General features: G+C 41.5%; 1 protein-coding gene across 1 annotated transcript in view; it reads left to right on the top strand.

The window, feature by feature from the left end:
* The first annotated feature begins 1894 nt into the window (after positions 1-1894).
* The window catches only part of FAM110B (family with sequence similarity 110 member B), a 180867-nt gene continuing 161319 nt past the window's right edge, over positions 1895-21442 (top strand). Inside the window, exon 1 of the mRNA XM_030553137.1 lies at positions 1895-1966. The gene's annotated coding sequence lies outside the window, so the exon portion shown is untranslated. The remainder of the gene's footprint in view (positions 1967-21442) is intronic.

Below are 21442 nucleotides of genomic sequence, written 5' to 3' on the forward strand. Positions count from 1 at the left end.
GCCACTGAATCTGCTTTCGGGGCTGCTGGTTCTAGACTCTCCCAGCCCTCTTCCTTTGTGCCAACCTATTCAGGTCTGCCTCCCTCCCCCGCATGTAGTGTGTAGGAGGTGAAGAGGGCTCTATACACAGCCATTCTGCTTGGGCTCTTCTCACGCAGATATCTAATGTCTGGCCTAGCTGTCCGAAAAAGCCTGGGCAATACACATCTGGATAAACGTCAATTCTAATGAATGAGATAGGTTGTGATAGCAAAAGGGTAAGAACCTGTGTCAAGGGACAGTAAGTCCAACTCAACAAGGGAACTGGGTCAAGGGCTCAGATTAGGAATGTGGAAAAGTGTGTATGAGCAGCCATATGGACACCTGGATGTGTAAATGAATAGACAAATGTAAGTAAGTAACTAAATGAGCAAGGAAGTGCATATGTGAATAGTGGAAGTATCAGTACATGTGTGCTGGCACAGACCAGAGGAAGAACAGTTGTCTAAATGAGCTTTAACTTTTGTGTGTGTATCAGATTTGCATTTGCTACAGTTTTTGTATATTCCAAAGATGACTGCTGTGAATGCAAAAGAAATATTCCTTACCATCTCTGCTACTAAGATTGACAATTATGTAACAGAAAGCTTAGTCTAAATTAGGAGTCACTGGTCAGCTCCTCCAGGACAAAAATAGGCATTGAAGACAATGCTGCTATACTGACTTACAGCAGTTGAGGTTCTAGCCTACTGTGCCAAATGAGTCCTACATATAACCAATTGACTCCATTCACTTCAATGAAGTTCTTTTAGATTTTTCACTGGTGCACATCTGATTACAGTAGTTAAAGGATGCCACATAGACCAATTAACAATGATCAGAATAAATGAACATCTTCTGTAAGTGAATTTCTCATTTCTTGTACAGAGGGAAAGTGAACATTGCTTTTACAGCTGTACAATTTTGGAAATTCTCCTATGCTGCCTGAAGGATCTCATCTTAACTTAATGGCATTTCATCAAAACCATATAGTTTTATGGTGAAGTAAGTTTTCTGGAGCCCACTTTCAAGGATCTATTGGGTGAAATCCTGGCCCACCCCCTACTTTCAAAGATCTTTCAGAAATCCTGGCCCCATTGACGCCAATAACACAACTCCTTCTGTAATGGGGCCAGGATATTATCTATTATTTTTATCACTGTTACTCTTTTATATAATGCAAATAATATTAAAATGGATGCAGCCGTTCTCATATCATCGCAGGCTAGTACTGGCAACGGGCTGCTAATCAGCTTCCACTCCAGCGTCACAAGAGCGTGCCTAACAGCAGCCCGGGAGTGAATATGTGTGTGTGTCGGTGTGTATATTTGCATGCAGAGTGTGTCTGCCGCTAGAGAAGCCCCGCACCAGCCCTGACCCCAGCCTGGGCTGCCCAGCAGGGCTAGTGACTCTTTGCCCGTCTCTGGGTTGCAGAGCCCAGCCTTACCCGCTGGCTCGACTGAGGCTCCCAGCCGCTTCAGCCCATTGTGTGTGAAGCATCCCCTCCAGTCCCTCCCCATTTCAGCGTGGACCAAACCATTGCACTGCGCCGCCAGACGTGCGGAGCCGCCGTCTCCCGAGCGGTCGCTCACCCTAGGCAAAGGCCGGGAGGCGGGCGCAGCCGAGGGCGGGCGTGCGAGTGAGGCACTGGGAGGCGCGGAGCACGGGCGGGCCCGCAGCTCCGCTCCCCTCCGCGCGTGGAGGCAGTGGGAAGAACCCGGCTGCGCTCTGCCTCCCCCCGCCGCCAGCAGCAGCAACAGCGCCCGGGAGAGTTTCATTCAGTGCCGGGAGGAAGCGCTGCCTGCACGGGAGGCGCCTGCCAGCCGCGCGGCTCGCTGCTCTCCTCCTCCTTTCGGCGGCTGCTTCCCCGCTGGAGGCCGGCTGCCCCCTGCCTGCGCTGCGCGCAACCCCCCAGAGTAGAGGCGCCCGCGAGAGGCCGGCAGGGAAGGTAAGGGCGCCGCGCGGGAGGCAGGTCTGCGAGCCGGGAGCCGCGGGGAGGCAGCGCCGGGGCTGCACGCGCTTATTGTTGTCCCAAGCAGCTGCAGCTCCCGCTGCCTGCCCCCAGTGTAATAGCTTTGCACGGAGACTGGGCTTCCCGGAGCTCGTTTCTGGGGGTAGCAGCATATTCTACACGATTCAGAACATCTGTGGGCCCCGGGGTGTTTCTCCGCCCCGCGCCCCGTGTGTCCCCCTTTCCTCCTGTGATGTAGGCTCTGGTTCGGGCTCGCTGGGTCTGGAGTTGTGACAGCAGGAGGTGGAAGTTTCCCCAGCAGCTCGGGAAGCGGAAAGCTGCTTTTAAAGGGAGGAGGGATTGGGTGGTTTTGTGTGTGTGTCGCTGGAGCCCGCAGCCTTGTAGCTGCGAAGAGCGAGGGGAAAGTTGTGATGAAGAGGTTGGACGCACGAGGCTTTCGGAAGGATTTTCCTTGCAGGCTTAGATGTTTGATGCTGGAGGGGTTTGATAGCTGATACTAAACTTAACAGGGCAGATGCACTCAGCAGGGTCCTGGTGCCTAGTTGGGAGGTTGCTGCTGGAAGTCTCGAACCCTTGAGCGCTGACAGTTTTTCTCCGTGCCTTTGATTTTAATGCCACTGTTGCCCTTTAAGGAATGTTTCAATATACTCACGTTCCTCAGTGTTTGCAGGATCAGTGCCTAAGCAGCAGTGGTGGGTTGCGGGCGGGGGAAGTGACAAAGAGAAGTGAAAAGGTTGTGTGTCTCAGTAGTGCACAGTTCACTTCCCAGAATAAGATGCAATAATGTGGGATAGCCCTGTTGTTGGAAAGCCCAGCTGCCTCTCTGCATAGACACAAATTGCAGTGCCAAATTTGTATTAGTTCTTTTTACTTAAGAGCAAGTTATTGTAGTTCTAGTAACAGGACAAGTCCCCCAACTCTTTTTTTTAATTTGCTTTCTTCAGCATAAAACTGCTCAGAAATAAAGTGGTTTGGTTATTCCTAAATTCCTCATTAATGTCCAGGGAAAACACGTGGCCTAGGAGACAGAAACCGAGAGTAGCTGTTTAACCCTTCGGATGTGTTTTTCTGACTCAGAAAGAAGTGTGGACTTCCTTCCTTGTCTAATTCTCTTTCTCTGTGATGCAGGGCAAAGTACAAGGCTTCTTCCTGTGGGTCAGGTTTGTGCCCTGTTCAGAATCTGGTACACATCTGTCACAACATTACATGTAATTAGGCCTGTCTTGTGGCTGGTTTTTTAAGGACCCCTGACAGGTTTTATTTCAAGAGAGGATTTGACTCTGAAGGAAACTTTAGGCGAGGGAAGAGAGAAGACTTATCCAAAATAAAATGCACTGGGGTATTTTTCTATATTCCCTTTCCTGCTATTATTGTGATATAGATTATATTTCTCTTAGAAAATACTTGCTCAGAGCCATTGCTCAGAGTTCAGTGAAGTCAATTTGTTTTACATCGTTGGAAAGGTAGTGATGTGTCATATGACCTAATATGTGATCCCTTGTAGGGTGAGGAGATGGTCTGTGAAGGAATGAAGTCTTTCAAAAACCTAGTCTAAGCAAATAGAATGTACAATAAGAAATTATGTTACAGAATCTGAAAAGTATATGCATTTAAGCACTTAACTTTGCAAGTTTTACTTAACATGAAAATTCATGTAATTTGCATGTTGATCCCTGTTATCTCAGTGTTTAAGATAAATTGATCACACTTATGTTAATTCAGACATACTGAAGCTGATAGCTGCTTTTGCTTCATTATATGCAATTATCCCTTGTACTTAAAATGACCGTGTTAATTTTCTTGCCTAAAAGACCTGACATACCTTTAAAAGATCTGGGAATGTAATTCTTTTATAACTTAGTTATTGGTTTTAAAAATAGTTTGTATTCCTAACTCTTTCATAGATTTCCTGGGTGACCTTGGGAAAGTAATTTAAGTTTTGAGCCTCAGTTTCCTCATCTGTAAAATGTCTATAACCTTACCTTTTCTAACATATTGTTGCTAAATGTTCATTTGTAGAATATGGCTGATAGGCAGGACCAGCACTAGGGGTTTGAGCACCCTAGGCGGACGGCAATTTTGCTGCCGCGCACGCTGGTCCCGCGGCTCCCCTGGAGCTGCCGCAGTGGTGCCTGCGGAGGGTCCGGTGCTCCACGGCTCCGATGGAGCTTCCGCAATGGTGCCTGCGGGAGGTCCACTGGAGCCATGCGAGGAGCCGACCGTCCGCAGGCACGACTGCGGCAGCTTCACTGGAGCCGCGGACCAACGGACCCTCCGCAGGCACCACTGCGGCAGCTCCAGTGGAGCCACCTGCCGCCCCCTCCGGCAAAACGGTGCCCACCAATTATTCTGGCGCCATAGGCGATTGCCTAGCCTGCCTAAATAGTAGCGCCGGCCCTGCTGATAGGGCTGGTGCTATAAAAGTATAAATGTTAATTTGTTACAAAAATGTTATATCACTTCTTGTCCTACATACAAAATCTGTTGCATGTTCTTAGTAATAGATGATGTAGGTGCACTGCTTTGTGCGTATGTAGACTTAGACTAAGTACCTCGCTTATTTTTAAATGCTCTAAAAAGATCAATTTAATCTATTCCTTAGTGCTAAACATTAGTATGCCCCGTCATGCTTTGACCACATTCCAGAGGTCATGCTTTCATGTGGATGTCAGGTTCTGCTCAATAACGATCCAAAGCAGTGTGGACTGATGCATGTTCATTTTCATCATCTGAATCAGATGCTATCTACAGAAGGTTGATTTTCTTTTTTGGTAGTTCGGATTCTGTAGTTTCCGAATTGGAGTGTTGCTCTTGGAAGACTTCTGACAGTATGTTCCACACCTCACCCCCCTCAGATTTTGGAAGGCATTTCAGATTCTTAAACGTTGGTAGCTGTTTTTAGAAATCTCATATTGGTATCTTCTTTGCATTTTGTCACATCTGCTGTGAAAGTGTTCTTAAAATGATCATGTGCTGGGTCATCATCTGAGACTGCTATAACATGAAATATTTGGCAGAATGCAGGTAGAACAGAACAGGAGACATACAATTCTACCCCAAGGAGTTCAGTCACACATTTAACTGACACATTCTTATTTTAACAAGCGTCATCAGCATGGAAGCACGTCCTCTGGAATGGTGGTCAAATCATGAAGGAGCATACAAATGTTCAGACTATCTGGCACATAAATACCTTGGAAAGCCAGCTACAAAAGTGTCTTGTGAATGCCTGTTCTCGCTTTCAGGTGACCTTGTAAATAAGAAGTGGGCAGCATTATCTCCCCTAAGTGTAAACAAGCTTATTTGTCTTAGTTATTGACTGAATAAGAAGTAGGACTGAGTGAACTTGTAGGCTCTAAAGTTTTACATTGTTTTCTTTTAGAGTGCAGTTATCTATATAAAAAAAATCTACGTTTGTAAATTGAACTTTCAAGATAAAGAGATTGCACTACAGTACTTGTATGAGGTGAATTGAAAAATACTATTTCTTTTGTTTATCTTTTTTACAGGGCAAATATTTGTCATAAAAATGAGATGAAGTGAGCATTGTGTACTTCGTATTCTGTGTTGTAATTGAAATCAATATATTTGAAAATGTAGAAAAAATCCACAAATATTTATAATGAATTTAAATTGGCATTCTATTATTGTTTAACAGTGCAATTAAAGCTGCGATTAATCACAATTAATTTCTTTAATTGAGTTAATTTGTTTTGAGTTAATTGCTTGAATTAACTGTGATTAATTGACAGCCCTATCCGAAATGTATTAAAATATGTTTGTGGAGTAAAGAATTAGTGTGTCATTTGCACTGTTAGACTAACTCTGTGGTGAATTGTTTTTTTCTGAAACTTGCAAAGTATCCGGCAACCTCCTCTGTTGCACAGAGTGATTAAAGCTTCGCTCCAATAAGCACTTAGGCATCTATTCATGGGACTACTGTAACTAAAGTTAAGCATCAGCATTGCATGATTCTGTCTTATCAGTGCAGAAAATGTGATATCTGGAAGGGGTTACAGAGATGTGGCTATGCAGCATTCTTAACAATTACTAACAGCCCTTTCTGAGGCAACAATTTTTGTCATATGCCCGTGGTCATGAGAGCTGTGGTTGAGATTTAACTCAGAACAGCAACTCATCATGGCATGATCCCAGTCAAAAAGGCCCTAAATTACATGGCAATTTGTCACACGTTATTGTTTTGTGTTTCAATGTTAACTTCTTCTTCAGGGTTTAACAGTCTTTGGAGGTAACAGGCAGGTGCCGCAGGAGGTTTCAGTGGCAACTGAGCTAACTGTGGTGGTGGTGATCATGGGGAAATGAAGGGACAGGCTCTCTAGAGTGGATGTCCTGAGATCCTCCTCTGTAGGGCTTTTACAGAGATGCTTTTATACCATGCACTTAAGCAACCATGGCCCCTGCCTCTTCCATGCAGCTGCTGATCCCTCTCCAGAGGGCTCTGGTTTCCTATGTACTCAGCCATGTGGAATATTTGTAACTTTCTCCTCTGGTGGATTTTTTCACAAGAGTTGATAATGTGGTCCATGTTCATATGAAAGGCCATACTTTTTCAGTATGACAAAATGATTGTAAGGCCTAGCCTACCCGTAACCCGATAACTTTTAGATGTGTGGGGTTTTGTTTTTGTTGTTACCAAAATAGTTATACCACTAAAAATCCCGATGTGGGTATAGTTACACTGGTATAAAAGTGACTTCCACTTTCTCTTATGGAATAGCTGCAGTGGATCAGTATAAACTGTGTCCAAACTGGGAAGGTTGTTCTGTTTTAACAATATCGGCATAGTTAAAGTGGTGCACATTAGATGTAGACAAACCCTAAGTACACCATAGTTATTTCCAATTCCATGTGCAGATAATTCTCCATAATTTACTGCCTTGTATCTTTTGATATTACTTTTTTTCTTTCTTTCTTCTTTAGTTTTTAAAGTTAGTACCAACATTTTCAGTGTCTGTCCTTGTGGACTCCTGACATGGTGGGAATGTGAAATCTCAGATTGTTATTAGAAACTTTCAATGTGAGAACATTCCTAGGAGGAAGAAAAAAAAGTAATGTGACTCTTTTTCTGAAAGTATATTTTGGTATTCCACATTGGGGAGATGACTGAAGTCTCATTTAAAGTAATGACTAAACTGACAAAAAAAACCCAAGACAATTTCCAAGATAAAATAACTGCGTAAACTACAGTTAAGGTTGTAGGTATATATAGATTGCTTAATAATAATAAAAAAAACCCCTTAAATATATGTTGTAATTTTCCTAAACACAAACTGGAAATTCAGAATTAAGATTACATGTAAATGTCTGAAAGTAAAGAAATGAACACTACAGATAAACCAAACAACCTTAACCCTGCTCCCTTAACACCACCCCTTGAACAACAGAAACAGGAAACAATTCTGTAGTAATGATGGGACACGTAGGCATGCTGGTAATTGAATGAACTCTCCCCTCCATTCATCCCCTCCCTCCCCCATGTCTATTCTCTTGAAATGGGTTGGGGTTATAAAAAGTAATACTCCTGTCACGTGATGAGGATGAGTAAGAGTGAGTATTTATTTACACTGATGGCTACTGTGTTGTTTTAGCTTTTCATATGGGGGAAAAGGAGAAATGTAACTAAAAACTAACCACAAACGAACACAGACAACTAAGAAAACACACAAATGGAGAAATCTAGGATGGAGGTCAGAATGAATGACTTGAACCCCTTGATACATCAAAGGATTATTCTTCCTCTTTGTGGACATCTATCAACACCTATTACCTCTTCCTAATCACATGCCACTTCTTATTCTAAGTATCAGAGGGGTGTCCGTGTTAGTCGCTTTACTTATTCTAAGAGTTCCTTTTGCAATGGTCTTGTTTGTCTGCGGAGTAGGATCTGCCACCTAGGGCCTGTTTGCTGCTCCCATGTCCCTTTAGGTATGAATAAGAAGCAAGTCGTTTTGGAAGGGACCGGGGGAAGACATAGTGCAATGATGGAAGTTATAGGGGAAAGGCATTCATGTTTAGGGTCCTGGGCTGGAGCCTGTAGCAGAGAAAGGACATGCCCTCTCACCCCCTTGAGTGCAACCTAGAGTGGTAGTGTGGAAATCCATGTGACCCAGGATTTGTGAGCCTGGCAGTAAGGGACCTAAGAAAAAAGATGTTTGTTGTTTTAGGGAGGGCTAAATAACTCTTTAGCCGGATGATGGGTGAAGGTTGGTAGTGAAGCCTTAAATTATAACAGGTGTGAATGCTGTAGTCCTAGGAAAACCACTGATGTATTTTAATTCTGTGCTTGGGACCTTTGTTATTCTGGAACGAGCAGACTTTTGCTTTGACCAGAGGGCCAAAGCACTAAAATTCACTCTGACCAAAGAAAGCAAGACCAGACAAACAATGGATGCATCCTGGCACCAGCCTGCTAAGCTGCTGTTACAGACAGACTTTAAGTGCAGCCAAGAAGGATGACGACAAAATTACATATGGACCATTTAATAAAGCAATTTAGCAGATATATTTGAGTCTAAGGCCCCAGATGTGACCTAGTCAAATGAATTGTGCCTCTGTTTAGGCACCCACCTGGTACACCTTGCAGGGTTGGGCTTTAAGACTGTAAACTCGGCTTTTGAATTTCAAAGATGAATGTTTAAAACAGAAGGAAAATGGATGTCAATAATGTGGACAGATTTTTGGAAGAATCATTAAGAAAGTAAGACATTTTGGGTAATGTTTTATGTATCAGAGCAACATCAGTGCTCTTGAAATTGCTTTATGCCAGTTAAGGTTTTTAATTGATAAAGCATATGTATACTTTTCTTGGGAAGTAATGCCCTTGCAAAGCACCCAGGCATAGTTAATCTAAGATATGATAGTCCAGATTTTTAATGGTCACTTTAAATGCATGCTTTCTTTCAAGAGGAGCTGTAGCAAACTTAAAATATCTGTGTTCCTTTTAGGAAAGAAGTGTAAAGAGACTGTGATAAGCAGTCAAGAGGATAATTTAAGAATCTCAAGAAAAATTGTAGTGGATGTCTTAGTAGCATTTAGTATTCATTTATTGTGTGTTTTCATTTACTCCTGTCTCTGCTTTATATGAGTATATTGCTTATTGTTAAAATATTATTATTAAAAATTATGTGACTTTAGCGACTTTCATTTTAGAATTCTAAAGTGTCAAATATTAATAGACAACACTTGTGTAAGGTAGGTAAGTATTGCTGAAGTATTAAAAATACTAGTTAAACCCAAACTCAAACAATATCTGTTGCAAAGCATAGTATGTAATTTAGATCTCACTCCTCATCCTGTCTTTTATCTACAATATCACTTTATTAATTTGCTTTTATAATTGGAGAGTTTGAAAAACTGCATTTATAACTGTGAGGAAATTTTTAAGCTTGTCCTGGTCAGTGAATATATATCCAAAGTCTTCTTAATCTCAGTCAAGAGAAAACAAGAGGGTCCTTGATATTGCAGTTTACAAACTAAGACATGGTCTCCACCTAAAAGTTAGGTCAAATGAACTGTATTGCTCAGGAGTGTGAAAAATTCACAGTCCTGAGAGACATAGTTAAACCAAATTGAGCCCTGTGGAAGACAGTGTGAGGTTGACAGAAGAATTATTCCGTTGATCTAGCTACCACCCCCGAGGGGGAGTATTTATTAAAGCAACAGAAAAATCTCTTCCATCTCTACCCTGCAGTGTTACAGTGACAGCTGTGCCACTGTAGAACTTGTAGCATAGATATACTCTAAGGAAGAGTGTGTGTGCATGGTGAGAAGAATAAGGTTGGGATGTATAGTGAGTTTGAGTGCAGACAGAGGAGGAGTGATGGAGAAGAGAAATGGAAGGAAATGAGAGAGACTGAAGAGAGGGGGTAAGAATGAGGTGAAAGATGGAGAATGGGTGAAGGAGGGAAAACTAGAGAGTGAGAAGAAACGTCTGAGGGTATGTCTGCGCAGTGATTTTTGGAGCAAGCCTCTCAGCCTAGGTTGACAGACTCGGACTAGTGTGGCTTGAACTAGTGCTTTCAAAATAGCTGTACAGACAGCACTCTGAAGTTGTGGCTTGTGCTGGAGCCTAGGCTTCAGAGTCTGAGCTTCAGCCCAAGCTGCAATTTCAAAGCACTGTCTGTACGGCTATTTTTAGAGCACTAGCTTGGGCCATGCTAGCTCTGGTCCAGTCTGGAAGGCGCTCTCCAAAATCCTGTGTAGACTTGCCCTAAGAGGAATGTAAGAGGAGAGAAACATATGAGGATAGTTGATAGAATTAATAGTGAATTTGTGAATGGGACCATTAATTAAACTTGTACATAAAAATGGGAGGAACGTTGGTATATATTAAAAAGTTCAAGTTGCATCCTAAGAGCAAGCATTGAATAGATGTGGGCTGGAGATGGTAAAGGAAGAAGATATTGAATCATTATTTTTGTTGTTAAGTCAGAGAGGGATTTTACAGATGCCCATAATGACAACTGTAAAATATTTTTTCCTTGATTTTCCTACTATGCACATATTATTTTCTTAAAAAGGGGAGGAGGAATTGGGGAATCTAAAGAGGGAAAGGAAGGGTTGTTTAATTCCATCTCTTGACGGCATCTAGTTGCGTGGAAACAAAGCAGACAAAAGCCAGGAATCCTTTCGGGTATTTTTAAATTTTTTTTTTAATTATTTATTAATATTTTTTATTATAAATCCAACAATGGCTTCCAAAAAGGCAATTAGGTGACTTTCTATTTTATCATTTAGTGTAAAGGGTCCCTTGTCACATTAGTGTATATTCAGTAGCATGTTAAACATCATATATAGAATTTAAAGGTTATTTACCCTACTGGTTGATAAGGGTAGCTGCTGTTGTGGTTCTGAAAAGCCATTAACATGCCTTGGGATAAAAGTCACTGTATTGTTCTTGCCAGCAAGTTAAAGACGTATGGGCTGGATGAATGGACTATAAGGTGGATAGAAATCTGGCTAGATTGTTGGGCTCAATGGATAGTGATCAATGGCTTCATGTCTAGTTGGCAGAAAGATTTGTATCGTGGCTTGTAACTGCTGCTACATGGTTCATATACCTTCAGAGACTGAGGAAACCACAGATGCTGGCCTATTTAGATAATCTGAATTTCTGGTCATATCACAACGTAAGCAGGGAACTGTGCAGCCTGGGAAAACCTTGGTCAGGAGGAAGAGAGATGTGGGTCTCTACCAAAAAGAGGAGGCAGCTGAAGAGCCAGGAGCCTAGAATGGATGACCTGGATGGACCATGGTGGGGGAATACAGGTGCGTTTGTCATGAACTGTGGCAACAGTGTAAGGGTTATTGCAGAGGCATTCTTTTTGGACCCTATTATACAGTTGATAGACAGACATTGCACCACCAATGTAACAGTTGATTGATGTCCCCCCCGCCCCCAGTATGCATAAAAAAGTACAAAATAGAAAAGGCAGCCCACAGATGCAGTCATTCGTCTTTTTCCTGCGCTGCTTTTCCTGTTAGAATACACTGGGTCAAATTTTCAAAAATGCACAATACTGAGCAGCCCCCATTGAGACACCTATGGCAAAATTTGCAAATGAGCTTAGTACCAGATGTGCTAAGCTTGTCTGAGATCTAGCCTATTGTGCTTGGAGTCACATAGAAACATTTTGCTTTGAGCATGTCGCTAACACTATTCAACTGGAGCATGCAGAGATCTACGCCTGTCATGTGCAAGCTTTTGAGGATTCTAGCATAGTCCCATCGAGAAGAGGGGTTGTCCAAGGTGAACAGTTTACAGATTGAAGGGAACCAAGTCTCTGTTTTGAATCAGAGTGATTTAAAAAAATAAGCATATAATTGTTTTGGAGTTGTTTCACTTTATAACAGCTTCTTATTTATGGTAGACATGAAATACAAGCATTGAACTACAGCTAAATGATAGTTATACTTTCAACCCATGATATATTGAACTAATGATAAATTGGTATACTTACAAATGTTATGTAGTCTTATTTATGGAATAATTTTAAGCTTTTGTTTCCTTTTAATATTTGACTGCGTTTGCACCTGAATTAATATTGGTGCCATATGGCTTACCAACTTCCTTTTTGTAAAAAATCATTCTAACACATAGGTTGCCTAATATTATTCCCTAATTATAACTGCTCTGGACCTGAATGCCCTTTTTTTCTGCTTCTAGCAGATGCATAGAACTGCTTGTTTTAAGCTGAATTTCTAGTGATGAGAAACAAAACTTGTTCCTTAGACACTGAGATTAATTTTTGTGGAATACTTCATCCTATTCAGTGCAACGTCCTAGAAACATAATGCTTGAAAATCAGGTCAGCTCTCTTCCTTCGTTGAAAAGGCTGATTAATGCTAGCAAGCACAGTGCAGGTGGTGGTAATACAGTTCTTTGTCCTCGATGAAGTACAGTTTGTTAAAATAATATGCTAAATTGAAAGCAATTGAGTAGCTTTTTGTGATCTATTGTAAACAGTCTCCTTTTCTGGAGTTGCAATGATGGACTTCCGGTGGGTTCATTAAACATTTTCAGAATACATCTGCTTGGTGCATAATACCTTCTTTTGTAGAGAATATATATAGAAGAAGAAAAAATTTCAATAAGCTTTTTATAAAGTATAATCCTAATGATTGGAGTATTAGGATGGGAACCTCCTTTTGTTGTATAGAGCAAATGTATGACCAGGCATTACTTGTTTAAAATTGTTTCGTATATACAAAATGACTCGATTCTTTTATGCCAAGGTTTTAGGCTCTTCTTATCTGGCATAGTCAAGATCTGCACAGTCCCCTCATATCCTGTTATTAGCAAAGATTATAATCTCTAATAGTGATATATAATTTTGTGCATCATTTTAGTTTGTTTATCTTGTTATTGAGCCAGATATAGAACTTTTGTATAAATCACTTAATTCAAAAGGATACCTTGAAAGTAGCAGTAGTAATAAAAACCACAGGTTTTTGGGGAATTGTTAGTAGCAAATTATGCAGTCTACACTTGTGATAAACCAGTCATTAAAGGTTATGTTAGTGAGGATGCAAGAAACTTCATGAGATTCACATTGTAGACTTTCTAATGAAAACTCCCATTGAATAAACGGTTTTGCTAGAGGAGTTTGAGAGAGTAATGTTCTGCTCAAAACAGCTGCTCCGACACACTCTGTACCACTGGAGACTCCTCAGAAATGCCACTAAGCCACCATCTAGACCCCTGTTTCAGGACACTTTCATGCCTCAGGTCTCTTTGGCAGCTTAAAGTATAGCATAGGGATCGGCAACCTTTGGCATGCGGCCCATCAGGGAAATCTGCTGGTGGGCCGGGATGGTTTGTTTACCTGCAGTGTCTGCAAGTTCAGGCGATCACAGCTCCCACTGGCCACAGTTCGCCGTTCCAGGCCAATGGGGGCTGCGAGAAGCGGCGGCCAGCACATGCCTCAGCCCATGTCGCTTCCCACATATCAAATATAAACCAACTGAAATGAAGGCATCTGGTTTATTTTGTTGTTTGGTCATACAATATTAGTAGTTGGATAAAAGGAAAACTTACAAAGAAAACCTTTAGTGTAATTGGCTTTAGAAGTCTTTTTTTACCATGTCACGAACAGCAGCTTTATTACTTGTTAAATATTTTTAATCATTTCTTCAACCAGGATTTAAAATGTTCCCTTCTATGCCAGTGATCCTTAAGTAATTAACAATGTAACTTGCTATTAATACTGCATTTTAGTTGAGTAAGGTTGTACAGTAGCTTTACATACTAGATGCCAACATCTAGACACATAGATTCTAATTTGGCCTATAGATGCAAAAGTGGCGTGTTTTGTTTTTATTTGCTTTCTAGTTCATAAAAACTTGCTCTTGTTTCGTAGATTGTAGGTTCATTTATGAATTACAATAGATTTAAGGTCCGTATGTTGGTTAAAGTGGCCAGCAATTTAGACACCACAGTAATTGCACTCAAATGGAAAATAATAGCACTCCCTTCTGATCTGTCTACCTTAGTTAAAGACCTGAGTAAGCCGACGGGCCATACAATTCAAAACATTGAGACTAGGTCAAATCAACAGAGGGAATGAGCCTCAGAGTTGGAGACCCTTCTCCAGAAAGACTTTGCATCCAGTCCCTACCATTAAAATATAAGGACTATCAACAGAAGACCCTTGCTGATTTCCTGTGGAGATGGCAGACAGGGAGAGAAGCAGCCAAAAACCAGACCATATAGGTCTTTATATATCTCTTACAACCTCTTATATTGTATCCAAAGCAAATTAGAGATCCATCCCTCTCAAAGTAAACAGAGAACCTGCAAAATGAGACACATTCTAGTGTCAGTGAATACTGTGGCAAAAAGCCATTGGGTTTATTTGGCAGGGGCGGCTCCAGGCACCAGCACGCCAAGTGCGTGCCTGGGGTGGCAAGCCACGGGGGGCTCTCTGCCGGTCGCCGCGAGGGCGGCAGGCAGGTTGTCTTTGGCGGCATGCCTGCAGAGGGTCTTCTGGTCCCGTGGCTTCGACGGACATCCCGCAGGTGTGCTGCCGAATCCACGGGACCGGGGACCTCCCGAAGGCAAGCTGCCGAAGGCAGCCTGCCTGCCGTGCTTGGGGCGGCAAAATACCTACATCCGCCCCTGTTATTTGGACCACGAATTGCTATTTGATTTGCGTCTCTGAGCAGCTGTGCTGCAGGCACCCCAAAACCCTTTGATAGCTCCAAGTCCAGTACATTGTGGTATTGTAGGAGGTGACACAGACATGGATCACTATGGTGAAATCAGAGAAAAGAGTTACAAAAGTAAAGGGGGAAACAGTGTTACCCAGTGTTGCTACCTGAGCTAGTAGGAGTATCTTGGCCTATAAGTAACTCAACATTGCAAACCTCATTGACAGAGGATAGGCATATTCCTCATAAGGGGACAGGAACATCCCATATCAAATTGACTAGATGTTCCACCAGCCTAATCTCCTTCTTCTCCCATTTGGGCTTCAACCAGCTCAATCTCATTCATGTTTTGATCTGACTCTGGAAAAGCAGAAATAGTGCACTGTCTGTATTCAAGGAAGAAAAAGAGACGTGCAGCTGAGTATCATTAGCTACATTTGGAATGTAAATCTTTAGGGGCAGGACTCATACCTTCTGTTTTTTGCACAGTGTTAAACACACTGATGGTAATTAATAAAGAAATAATAACACTTCATCCCAAAACAATTCATTCTCACCCATGATTGGCTTTATATGTGCACTGAACAGGATGGATGACAAAACAGAACTCTGGAGGACTCTACATGAGATTATTTCCCAATAACACGTTGTAAATTCCTTGCAAATCTTTTAAAATACATCAAATGCTTTTAATTTACAGGTAAAGTATATACACCTGGTTGATTTGTCTGGCAATAATTCTCTCTCATAGAAATTCTGACCAGCAGTATAAGATGGCTTGCAAATTGATAGGCAAATGGAGAAGACAGAAAAGGAGCTCTATGGAGAAACAGAGGGAGATTTTTGTTTTCATATGGAGCACTATCAGAATGTGGGTAGTTGCAAACTACAGATTTTCTTCAATATTTCATACTTTAAAAAAATGCTTCTAGATCACTCATTTTGACTCTTTCAGTTGGTCGGTCTTTGCTCAAAGCAGTGAGTGATTCTGAAAAGTTCATATCTGAGTTAGGAATAATAAAACCTGTTTTAGTAACTAGACGAAGCACTCAGTGTCCAAAATCATCTTTTGGTAAAGAAAATAATACCTGTATTCCTTCTTCCTTCAGAGAGAATTCTTATAGCATATGACACTTTTGTTTGCTCTTACATCCCTAGAAGCAAGTGACACTGTTACACAGCTGGTGAATTGTATTTTGCCTGATAACTTCATACAGGATGAAACAGTTTATAATAATACCAACAGTAATTTGGGTAACATGATTAACTACCAGATAATTAGTTTTACCTTTAATTTTTAAATAACATCAGCTGCTGGTAATTGCATCATTAGAAATGGTACATTATCTGCTTTTAAATATATGAATCCAAATAGTGAGATTCTGCATGTATGTGGCTAATAAATGGAGAATTGGTGCAGATTCTTTCTGTGCTTTAAAACTTTTTATTCCAGCAGTCCTCCCCCTCAGCCTCCGCCAAATAAATTAGGGAAAATATTGGCCATCTTAATGGAGTGAAATCATTCAGACATGAAGCTGAAATATTCTTTTTCTCTTAAGAGCCTGTTAGTAATGCTGTTTATTTAATTGTCACTATAGTAAGCCTCATTTTTAGGATCTTCTAATGACCATAAAAAAATTGTTCCCCATTGAAATGTGACACAATGTCAGATTGAGAGTGACTTTTAAAATAAATAACATTTAAAATAATAAAGAAGACCATAATTCTGTATATCCTTGCTCATATGAGTAATTAGTGGTTCACAGTCATGTTGGAAGAGCATAATGAGTGGGCTCCTGCAGGGATCAGTTCTGGGTCTGGTTCTGTTCAATATCTTCATCAGTGATGTAGATAATGGCATAGAGAGTGCACTTACAAAGGGTATGGCTACACTTGGAGATGTGTAGCGCTGGGCGTTACAGTTGTGTTCGTACAGCTGTGTAGGGAAAGCGCTGCAGTGTGGCCACACTGACAGCTACCAGCACTGCAGTGTGGCCACATTTGCAGCGCTGTTGGGAGTGGTGTATTGTGGGCAGCTATCCCAGCGTTCAAGTGGCTGCAACGTGCTTTTCAAAAGAGGGGGGTGGGGTGGGGTGGAGTGTGACAGGGAGCGTGGGGGAGACAGAGAGAGTGGATTTTTGGAGCTGACACTGTTCTCAGCTCCCTGCCTTGCAAGTTCTAAGGGCTGGAAGATACACTGTGCCTACCTTCAATCATTTTAAAATGATTGACCTTTCCCCCACCTGTCTCTTATTCACCCCTCTCTTACTAACTAAATGCAAATTATGCACTCCTAAATAGTCTTTAGACCATATAAGCAGCTGCTCAACACTACCCCCCCCTCCTCAAGCAAACAGCTGTGAACATTCCAAAGCAATTCCCCTGCCTCTGCTCGCTTGCTCACTAGAGCAAAGAGCAGCTGTGTTTGTTTTTTAGCTAAGTAGCTACGGGGAGATCGGAGTTCAGCCATTCTTCCTGTTTGTTGTGGACAGGAATTCTGGGATACCTCCTAATACTCGGGAGGCCAATAACAGCGCTTTTGGTGGCTACACTTGACCAGCGCTGGAATCGCTACACCCCAAGCAAACCAGGTGTACAGCCTGCGCTGCAACCAGGGAGTTGCAGCGCTGGCCGTGCTTTGCAAGTGTGGACACAGAGTGAATTGCAGCGCTGTAACCCCATCACCAGCGCTGCAACTCCCCAGTGTAGCCATGCCCAAAGTTTGCGGATGATACCAAGCTGGGAGGGGTTGCAAAGGCTTTGGAAGATAGGATTAAAATTCAAAATGATCTGGACAAATTGGAGAAATGGACTGAAGTAAATAGGATGAAATTCAATAAGGACAAATGCAAAGTACTCCACTTAGGAAGGAACAATCTGTTGCACACATACAAAATGGGAAGTGACTGCCTAGGAAGGAGTACTGCGGAAAAGGATCTGGGGGTCATAGTGGATTACAAGCTAAATATGAGTCAACAGTGTAACACTGTTGCAAAAAAAGCAAACATCATTCTGGGATGTATTAGCAGGAGTATTGTAAGCAAGACACGAGAAGTAATTCTTCTGCTCTACTCCGTGCTGATGAGGCCTCAACTGGATTATTGTGTCCAGTTCTGGGCTCCACATTTCAGGAAAGATGTGGACAAATTGGAGAGAGTCCAGAGAAGAGTAATAAAAATGATTGAAGGTCTACAAAACATGACCTTTGAGCAGGGGCGGCTCTATGTTTTTTGCTGCCCCAAGCATGGAAGTCAGGCGGCCTTTGGTGGCACGCCTGTGGGCAATCCGCTGGTCATGTGGATTTGGCAGCATTTCTGTGGGTGATCTGCAGGTCCTGTGCCTTTTGCATACCCACTGTCAAATTGCTGCCGAAGCTGTGGGACCAGCAGATCACCTGCAGAACTGGCTGCCTGACTGCTGCCCTCACAGCGTGCTGCGCTGGTGCCTGGAGCTGCCCCTGCCTATGAGGGAAGATAGAAAAAATTGGGTTTGTTTAGTCTGGAGAAGAGAAGACTGAGGGGAGAGAGAACATTTTTGAAGTACATAAAAGGTTGTTACAAGGAGGAGGAGGGAGAAAAATTGTTGTTCTTAACCTCTGAGGATAGGACAAGAAACAGTGGGCTTAAATTGCAGCAAGGGTGGTTTAGGTTGGACATTAGGAAAAACTTCCTAACTGTCAGGGTGAATAAATTGTCTAGGGAGGTTGTGGAATCTCCATCATTGGGGATTTTTAAGAGCTGGTTGGACAAACACCCGTCAGGGATGAGATAATACTTAGTCCTGCCTTGAGTGCCGGGGACTGGACTAGATGACCTCTTGAGGTTCGTTCCAGTTCTATAATTCTATGTGAAGCCCAGTGTCTAATAAAAGAATTATCAGGTACATATCATACAGATATAGGAAACAAATCCTTCCATCATGTGAACATTTAGAATGTTGGATTACAGCTGGTTCATTAGAAAACAGCAATACATAATGGAGAAAATATAAAGTGACATTAAACAATTCTAATAATAACATTTGATTTGTATTCTGTGTTGGTGAAAACTGCAGACTTTCACTCCTTTCAGTCTAGCTATATGAGGACTAAGTTGTGGTTTTGTTGTGAGTGGAAGTTTTACTGTTGACTTTAATGGGATCAGGATTTGGCCAATATTTTATGGGTAAACCTAGTCAAAGAAATAAAAATTAAATTTTATATGCCTTCTTACGAGTGCTGGGAAAAAAAAAGTTAGCAGAATGACTTTTCCATATTTTAAAATGAGCCTTTATGGAAAAGTCCTATAGAACTGAAGCCAATAGCATTTGACAGAGGTTACTCAAAACGGAAATTAATAGAGACTGATATACTTCCCATAGACTTTATTTTTTTAAGCATTCCATACCAAGGTTATAAGTACCAAATTTTCTGTAGAACTTCTCCATATGAGCCTTCTTGCTCTGCTCTGAAAACAAAACAAAATAGCTCTAGGCTCTTAGGAGTTGCTGGAGTTCCATCTAACTGGCTAGAGTTCAAGACTGAATCCTAGATCCTCAGGCTATGAGGGACTAAAAATGAAGCAAGTTCCTTGTGTACCTGTTGAATGATCCCACACTTGGCTTGAGATGTGGAGCAGGATTTGCATGAGGGAGGGTTGCTGCTGTAACAGAGAACTTAAAGGGGATGGATATCCTTAAAGATAAACCTTCCCTTTCCTCCTCCTCGCATAAATTTGAGCAGTACGGTTTTAGAGAACTCTTCTTCCATGCTTTTCCAGCTCCAGGCACATAGTATCTGTCTTCCTCTGGTAGTTTTCTTATACAGTGGGACACTGGAGGATCCAAGACTTCAGTCTTGTAGCTACTTAACAAGCTGCATATTCTTTTATCATTTAAAAGTTTACAATTGAACATTTCTTTTGTCTTATAGAGGACAATACCCACCCTTTTAGTATGATTACCACATCTGTTCTCTTAACTGGTACCTGTACTGCAATAGCAACTTTCATCTAAAGGTAGGAAACTTTCTGTCTGTAGCATGTTGTGTCGTACCAAGCAGTAACAATCAGGGTAGCATAACAAAGTATTCTTTAGAGTAGTGGTTCTCAGACTTTTGTACTGGTGACTCCTTTCACGTAGCAAACCTCTGAGTGCAACCTCCCTTATAAATTAAAAACACTGTTAAATATATTTAACACCATAATAAATGTTGGCGGCGAAGTGAGGTTTGGGGTGGAGGCTAATAGCTCGTGGCCCCCCATGTAATAACCTTGCGACCCCCCCTGAGGGTTCCTGACCCCCAGTTTGAGAACCCCTGCTTTAGAGCAATGCATCCACATACAAGGCTTGAACAATCTACTTACTAAATTTTCCCAGGTATATGTGTGGAGGAGTGGCTTACCCATCAAGTTTTTTAGAATTTCACTTTTAAAAATTATAATCTTTATGGTTACGAAGAAAACCTTCCAGATGTGAACAGATGCCATGCTCCATCTGTACTGCACTCATCACTGTGCTAACTTTTTTAAGTGTTTGTAAGCCACTCAAATACCAATGTCTAAAAGCAACTTGTGCGTCCTATCCTCTCCTATCCCTAAATATGCAGTAAAGAGATTCATTTTCTCCCAGCATCATCCGCTGAAATAACAAGTGAGCGTAACTTAGTGATGGGTCTTACATTATGTCCTGATGCTGTTGAGATTTGTTGCCATTCTGACACTACGACAGAGTGTTCCATAGTGAAGGGTTAGCTGCAAAGAGTGCTCTGACCCTGCTCTAACATATCTTCCCATCCACTATTGAAATTCCATTGTTTGTGAAGGATTTCAGTTTTCCTGGTATGTTCTGATTGTGAAGAAAGAAGTGGTCCATGAGGTATCTTCATTGGATGCTTTGAAGATCAGTTCAGACTTTAAATTTAATGCAGAGTTCTATGGGAATCCAGTACAGTGTCTACAGCACTGTGGGGTAATGTGATTGTGTCAACTTGAATTGGTTAGCATGCAAACAGGCACATTCTTTAGCAGTTGGAATTTTTTCAAATGTCGTGTTCGTTCTCAGGTATGGCAGTTGCAGTAATTGAGCCTGGATGTCATAATGCGTGGATTAGTTTTGTTTGACAAGATGGGGGCACTTTTTTGTGTTCGTGAAGACATATCCTCAATTTCTTTAGCTAAAGATGCTTTTCTCAGACACTCACTCGACAACGTTTCACTTTAAGGCAGGTATTCTCTAGATCCCTCTTATGTATTGCAGATATACTATGCCTAAGATCACATGCTGTTTGGTGATCCTTGTGGACACGTGGGATTAGAATAGAATTTCAGTCCTAATCCTGCTGTGGATTAATTTCAGATCCACATTATTCCAAGTTAGATATCTGTAATTTGAAGTTGTATTTTTGATGTATAGTTGTATCCCTAAAATATTTTTGTATTATGTACACTAAATTTGAATCGGATTGTGGCAGAAGACACTATCATTTTATATTGTATTGGTGAAATGTATTAAAAGTTATTCCTTGTTCCCTCAGCAAACTCAGTATATAATATTGTTAGTAATTTAAACTAACTTTAGTGACTGATTTAGGGTGGGATTTTTCAAAAGCATCTAAATGATTTAGGCACACAGATCTGGTTAACTTTCAGTGAATCTTGTATTCCTCAATAATTTAGGCACTTCTGTAGGAGACAAGATTTAAATATATGTGGCCAGTTGGGCATACAGATATACTCTATATTTTTTTAAAAAATATTAGTTTTAGCAGGGGCTTGGAGTCCTTTTCAGAACTGTATATGTAAATAA

The sequence above is a fragment of the Gopherus evgoodei genome, chromosome 2, assembly GCF_007399415.2.
Source record: "Gopherus evgoodei ecotype Sinaloan lineage chromosome 2, rGopEvg1_v1.p, whole genome shotgun sequence".
Taxonomy (NCBI): Eukaryota; Metazoa; Chordata; order Testudines; family Testudinidae; genus Gopherus; species Gopherus evgoodei.